General features: G+C 40.7%; 1 non-coding gene across 1 annotated transcript; it reads left to right on the top strand.

Annotated features, from left to right (window-relative positions):
• The first annotated feature begins 5630 nt into the window (after window positions 1-5630).
• Window positions 5631-5738, top strand: LOC148553658 (small nucleolar RNA R71). The gene has a single exon (XR_015893600.1). It is a non-coding gene; the product is annotated as a small nucleolar RNA R71 (small nucleolar RNA).
• Window positions 5739-6628: the final 890 nt, after the last annotated feature.

Here is a 6628-nt window from a genome sequence, read left to right as displayed (position 1 = left end):
ATGGAAAAACCTTTCATACTTTTTGCACTATGGTCAGAGGGAAGATCATGTACTTTCATCTAGATAGGGTGAGTGGTGCACGAAATTGTGATGTCACATTCATAATTTGTCACAACTTCGATACAACTAACCAGCAAGTGCACTGGGTCGTCCAAGTAATACCTTACGTGAGTAAGGGTCGAATCCCAAGGAGATTGTTGGTATGAAGCAAGCTATGGTCACCTTGTAAATCTCAGTCAGGCGGATATAAAATAATCATGGAGTTTTCGAATAATAAATAATAGAATAGGGATAGAGATACTTATGTAATTCATTGGTAGGAATTTCAGATAAGCGAATGGAGATGCTTTTCGTTCCTCTGAACCTCTGCTTTCCTGCTATCTTCATCCAATCTGTCTCCTTCCTTTCTATGGCTGGCTTTATGTGATACATCACCACTGTCAACGGCTACTTTCGGTCATCTCTCGGGAAAATGATCCAATGCCCTGTCACGGCACGGCTAATCGTCTGGAGGCATCACCCTTGTCAATGGCTTCATCTTATCCTCTCAGTGAATAATATGCTCACGCACCCTGTCACGGCACGGCTATTCATCTGTCGGTTCTCGATCATGCTGGAATAGGATTTACTATCCTTTTTCGTCTGTCACTAACGCCCTGCAATCGCGAGTTCGGAGCTCGTCACAGTCATTCAATCATTGAATCCTACTCGGAATACCACAGACAAGGTTTAGACCTTTCGGATTCTCTTGAATTCCGCCATCATTCTAGCTTACGCCACGAAGATTCTGGTTAGGAGATCTAAGAGATACTCATTCTAGCTTATTTCATGTAGAACAGAAGTGTTTGTCAGGCACGTGTTCATAAAGGAGAAGGATGATGAGCGTCACACATAATCATCACCTTCATCACGTTCTTGGGTGCGAATGGATATCTTAGAAGCGAAATAAGATAAATTGAATAGAAAACAGTAGTACTTGCATTAATCTTTGAGGAACAGCAGAGCTCCACACCTTAATCTATGGAGTGTAGAAACTCTACCATTGAAAATACATAAGTGAAGGTCCAGGCATGGCCGAGATGGCCAGCCCCCTAAAACGTGATCAAAGGATCATAAGGTAATCCAAAGATGCCTAATACAATAGTAAGAGGTCCTATTTATAATAAACTAGCTACTAAGGTTTACATGAGTAAGTATTTGATGTATAAATCCACTTCCGGGGCCCACTTGGTGTGTGTTTGGGCTGAGCTTAAGTGTTGCACGTGCAGAGGCCATTTGTGGAGTTGAACGCCAGTTTTTGTGCCAGTTTGGGCGTTCAACTCTGGTTTTGGATCCTTTTCTGGCGCTAGACGCCAGATTTGGGTAGAAAGCTGGCGTTGAACGCCAGTTTACGTCGTGAATTCTTGGCCAAAGTATGGACTATTATATATTTCTGGAAAGCCCTGGATGTCTACTTTCCAACGCAATTGGAAGTGCGCCATTTCGAGGTCTGTAGCTCCAGAAAGTCCACTTTGAGTGCAGGGAGGTCAGAATCCAACAGCATCAGCAGTCCTTTTTCAACCTCTGAATCTGATTTCTGCTCAAGTCCCTCAATTTCAGCCAGAAAATACCTGAAATCACAGAAAAAAACATAAACTCATAGTAAAGTCCAGAAATGTGAATTTAATACAAAATCTATTAAAAACATCCCTAAAAGTAACTAGATCCTACTAAAAACATACTAAAAACAATGTCAAAAAGCGTATAAATTATCCGCTCATCACAACACCAAACTTAAATTGTTGCTTGTCCCCAAGCAACTGAAAATCAAAATAGGATAAAAAGAATAGAATATACTATAAATTCCAAACTATCAATGAAACAGAGCTTCAATCATATGAGCGGGACTTATAGCATTTTGCCTCTTGAATAGTTTTGGCATCTCACTTTATCCATTGAGGTTCAGAATGATTGGCATCTATAGGAACTTCAGATTTCGAATAGTGTTATTGACTCTCTTAGTTCAGTATGATGATTCTTGAACACAGCTTCTTTATGAGTCTTGGCCGTGGCCCTAAGCATTTTGTTTTCCAGTATTACCACCGGATACATAAATGCCACAAACACATAGTTGGGTGAACCTTTTCAGATTGTGACTCAGCTTTGCTAAAGTCCCCAATTAGAGGTGTCCAGGGTTCTTAAGCACACTCTTCTTTTACTTTGGACCTTGACTTTAACCGCTCAGTCTCAAGTTTTCACTTGACACCTACACGCCACAAGCACATGGTTAGGGACAGCTTGGTTTAGCCGCTTAGGCTAGGATTTTATTCCTGTAGACCCTCCTATCCACTGATGCTCAAAGCCTTGGGATCCTTTTTAATTGCCCTTGCCTTTTGGTTTTAAGAGCTTTGGCTTTTTCTGCTTGCTTTTTCTTTTTCTTTCTATTTTTTTTTGCCTATTTTTTTTTTCTGCAAGCTTTGTTCTTTGCTGCTTTTTCTTGCTTCAAGAATCATTTTTATGATTTTTCAGATTATCAAATAACATGTCTCCTAGTCATCATTCTTTCAAGAGCCAACATATTTAACATTCTTAAACAACAACTTCAAAAGACATATGCACTGTTCAAGCATACATTCAGAAAACAAGAAGCATTGTCACCACATCAATATAATTAAACTAAGTTCAAGGATAAATTCGAAACTCATGTACTTCTTGTTCTTTTGAATTAAAACATTTTTCATTTAAGAGAGGTGATGGATTCATAGGACATTTATAACTTTAAGACAAAGTTACTAACTACTAATGATCATGTAATGAAGACACAAACATAGATAAGCACATAACATAGAAAACGAAAAGCAGAAGAATTAAGAACAAGGAATGAATCCACCTTAGTGATGGTGGCATTTCCTTCTTGAGGAATCAATGATGTCCTTGAGCTCTTCTATGTCTCTTCCTTGCCTTTGTTGCTCCTCCTTCAATGCTTTTAGATCTTCTCTGATTTCATGAAGGATGATGGAGTGCTCTTGATGTTCCACCCTTAGTTGCTTCCAATAATTGTGTGGAAGAAAATGTATCCCTTGAGGTATCTCAGGGATCTCTTGATTTGCAGTCAAATGTTCTACCACTGAGCTATAGACCCTTGATGGAAGCTTTTGTCTTCCCTTTCCTCTTTCTAGAGGTTTCTCTGGCCTTAGGTGCCATCAATGGTTATGGAAAAAACAAAAAAGCTATGCTTTTACCACACCAAACTTAGAATGTTGCTCGCCCTCGAGCAAAAGAAGAAAGAATAGAAGAATAAGAAGAAGATATGGAGGAGATGGATGGGAGTGTGTATTCGGCCATATGGGTGGGATTGGGTGGGAGAGAGATGTTGATTTTTTGAAGGTAGTGGGTGTATGGATGTGAGTGGTAAATGGAAAAAAAGAAGGGATGATCATGAATGGAAAGAGAGATGATGAGGTAGGTGGGGATCCTGTGGGGTCCACAGATCCTGAGATGATCCTGTGGGGTCCACAGATCCTGAGGTGTCAAGGCATTTACATCCCTGCACCAATTTAGGCATGTAAAATGCCCTTGCACACAACTCTGGGCGTTCAGCGCCAGGTTGGTGCCCATTTTGGGCGTTCAACGCCCCTTTACTGCCATTTCTGGCGTTGAACGCCAGAACCATGCTTGTTCTGGGCGTTCAGCGCCAGGGTGCTCCCATTCTGGGCGTTCAGCGCCAGAACTATGCTCTGTTCTGGCGTTTGAACGCCAGACAGATGCTCCTCCAGGGTGTGATTTTTCTTCTGCTGTTTTTGATTCCGTTTTCAATTTTTATATTTATTTTGTGACTCCTCATGATCATGAACCTATAAAGACACATAACTAAGAAAAATATAGTTAGATAAATAAACATTGGGTTGCCTCCCAACAAGTGCTTCTTTAATGTCAATAGCTTGACAGTGGGCTCTCATGGAGCCTCACAGATGTGCAGAGCTTTGTTGAGACTCTCCAACACCAAACTTAGAGTTTGGATATGGGAGTTCAACACCAAACTTAGAGTTTGGTTGTGGCCTCCCAACACCAAACTTAGAGTTTGACTGTGGGGGCTCTGGTTGACTCTGCTTGGAGAGAAGCTTTTTCTGCTTCCTCTCCATGGTTGCAGAGGGAGATCCTTGAGTTTTAAACACAAGGGAGTTCTCATTCCATTGAAGGAATATTTCACCTCTGTCAACATCAATCACAGCTCTTGCTGTGGCCAGGAAAGGTCTTCCTAGGATGATGGATTCATCCTCTTCCTTTCCAGTATCCAGGACTATGAAATCAGCAGGGATGTAAAGGCCTTCAACCTTTACTAACACGTCCTCTACTTGTCCATAAGCCTGTTTTCTTGAGCTGTCTGCCATCTCTAGTGAGATTTTAGCAGCTTGCACCCCATAGATTCCCAGTTTCTCTATTACAGAAAGGGGCATGAGGTTTATCCCTGAACCAAGGTCACACAGAGCCTTAAAGATCATGGTGCCTATGGTACAAGGTAATATGAACTTTCCAGGATCCTGTCTCTTCTGAGGCAATGTCAGTTGATCCAGATCACTTAGTTCATTGATGAACAAGGGAGGTTCAACTTTCCATGTATCAATGCCAAATAATTTGGCATTCAGCTTCATGATTGCACCAAGAAACTTGGCAGTTTGCTCTTCAGTAACATCCTCATTCTCTTCAGAAGAGGAATACTCATCAGAGCTCATGAAGGGCATAAGGAGGTTCAATGGAATCTCTATGGTCTCTAGATGAGCCTCAGAGTCCTTTGGTTCCTCAGAGGGAAGCTCCTTATTGATCACTGGACGTCCCAGGAGGTCTTCCCCCTTGGGATTCACGTCCTCTCCTCTCCTCACAGGTTCGGCCATGGTGCTTATGTCAATGGCCTTGCACTCTCCTTTTGGATTCTCTTCTGTATTGCTTGGGAGAGTACTAGGAGGGATTTCAGTGATCCTTTTACTCAGCTGGCCCACTTGTGCTTCCAAATTTCTAATGGAAGACCTTGTTTCATTCATGAAACTTACAGTGGCCTTGGACAGATCAGAGACTAAGTTTGCTAAATTAGAAGTATTTTGTTCAGAGTTCTCTGTCTGTTGCTGAGTTGATGATGGAAAAGGCTTGCTATTGCTAAATCTGTTTCTTCCACCATTATTAAAGCCTTGTTGGGGCTTTTGATCCTTCCATGAGAAATTTGGATGATTTCTCCATGTTGAGTTATAGGTGTTTCCATAAGGTTCACCTAAGTAATTTACCTCTGCTATTGCAGGGTTCTCAGGATCATAGGCTTCTTCTTCAGAAGAAGCCTCTTGAGTACTGTTGGATGCAGCTTGCATTCCATTCAGACTCTGAGAGATCATATTGACTTGCTGAGTCAATATTTTATTCTGAGCCAATATGGCATTCAGAGTATCAACTTCAAGAACTCCCTTCTTCATAGGCGTCCCATTATTCACAGGATTCCTTTCAGAAGTGTACATGAACTGGTTATTAGCAACCATGTCAATGAGTTCTTGAGCTTCTGCAGGCGTTTTCTTTAGGTGAATGGATCCACCTGCAGAAGTGTCCAGTGACATCTTTGATAGCTCAGATAAACCATCATAGAATATATCCAGGATGGTCCATTCTGAAAGCATGTCAGAAGGACACTTTTTGGTCAACTGTTTGTATCTTTCCCAAGCTTCATAGAGGGATTCACCTTCTTTCTGCCTGAAGGTTTGAACATCAGCTCTAAGCTTGCTCAGCTTTTGAGGAGGAAAGTACTTGGCTAAGAAAGCCGTGACCAGCTTATCCCAAGAGTTCAGGCTGTCTTTGGGTTGAGAATCCAACCATAATCTAGCTCTGTCTCTTACAGCAAAAGGGAAAAGCATGAGCCTGTAGACTTCAGGATTTACTCCATTAGTCTTAACAGTATCACATATCTACAAGAATTCAGTTAAGAACTGAAAAGGATCTTCAGAAGGAAGTCCATGAAACTTGCAGTTCTGCTGCATCAGAGAAACTAACTGAGGTTTCAGCTCAAAGTTGTTTGCTCCAATGGCAGGAATGGAGATGCTTCTTCCATGTAAATTGGAATTAGGTGCAGTAAAGTCACCAAGCATTCTCCTTGCATTGTTGTTGGGTTCGGCTGCCATCTCCTTTACTTGTTCGAAATTTTCAATCAAGTTGTCTCTGGATTGTTGTAATTTAGCTTCTCTTAATTTTCTCTTCAGAGTCCTTTCAGGTTCTGGATCAACTTCAACAAGAATGCCTTTTTCTCTGTCCCTGCTCATAAGAAAGAGGAGAGAAAAAGAAAAGAAGAGGAATCCTCTATGTCACAGTAAAGAGGTTCCTTATTGTTAGTAGAAAAGAAGAAGAAGAAATTCGAACACAGATAGAGGAGGGGGTTCGAATTTGGTGATGATGTGAGGAAGAGATGTTAGTAGATGAATAAATAAATAGAATAAGATGAGAGAAAAGGAGGGAATTTTCGAAAATTATTTTTGAAAAGGAGTTAGTGATTTTTGAAAATGGTTTTTGAAAAATGTTTAGTATTTTTTTCGAAAATTTTTGAAATCAAAAATAAAAATAAAAATAATTAGTTAATTAAAAAGAAGTTTTTGAAAAAGAGGGAAGATATTTTCGAAAA

This window comes from Arachis ipaensis, chromosome B7, assembly GCF_059453495.1.
Source record: "Arachis ipaensis isolate K30076 ecotype BB chromosome B7, ASM5945349v1, whole genome shotgun sequence".
In the NCBI taxonomy this organism is placed as follows: Eukaryota; Viridiplantae; Streptophyta; class Magnoliopsida; order Fabales; family Fabaceae; genus Arachis; species Arachis ipaensis.
The sequence above is the reverse complement of the archived record's forward strand: the minus strand, read 5'-3'. Positions and strand labels throughout refer to the sequence as shown.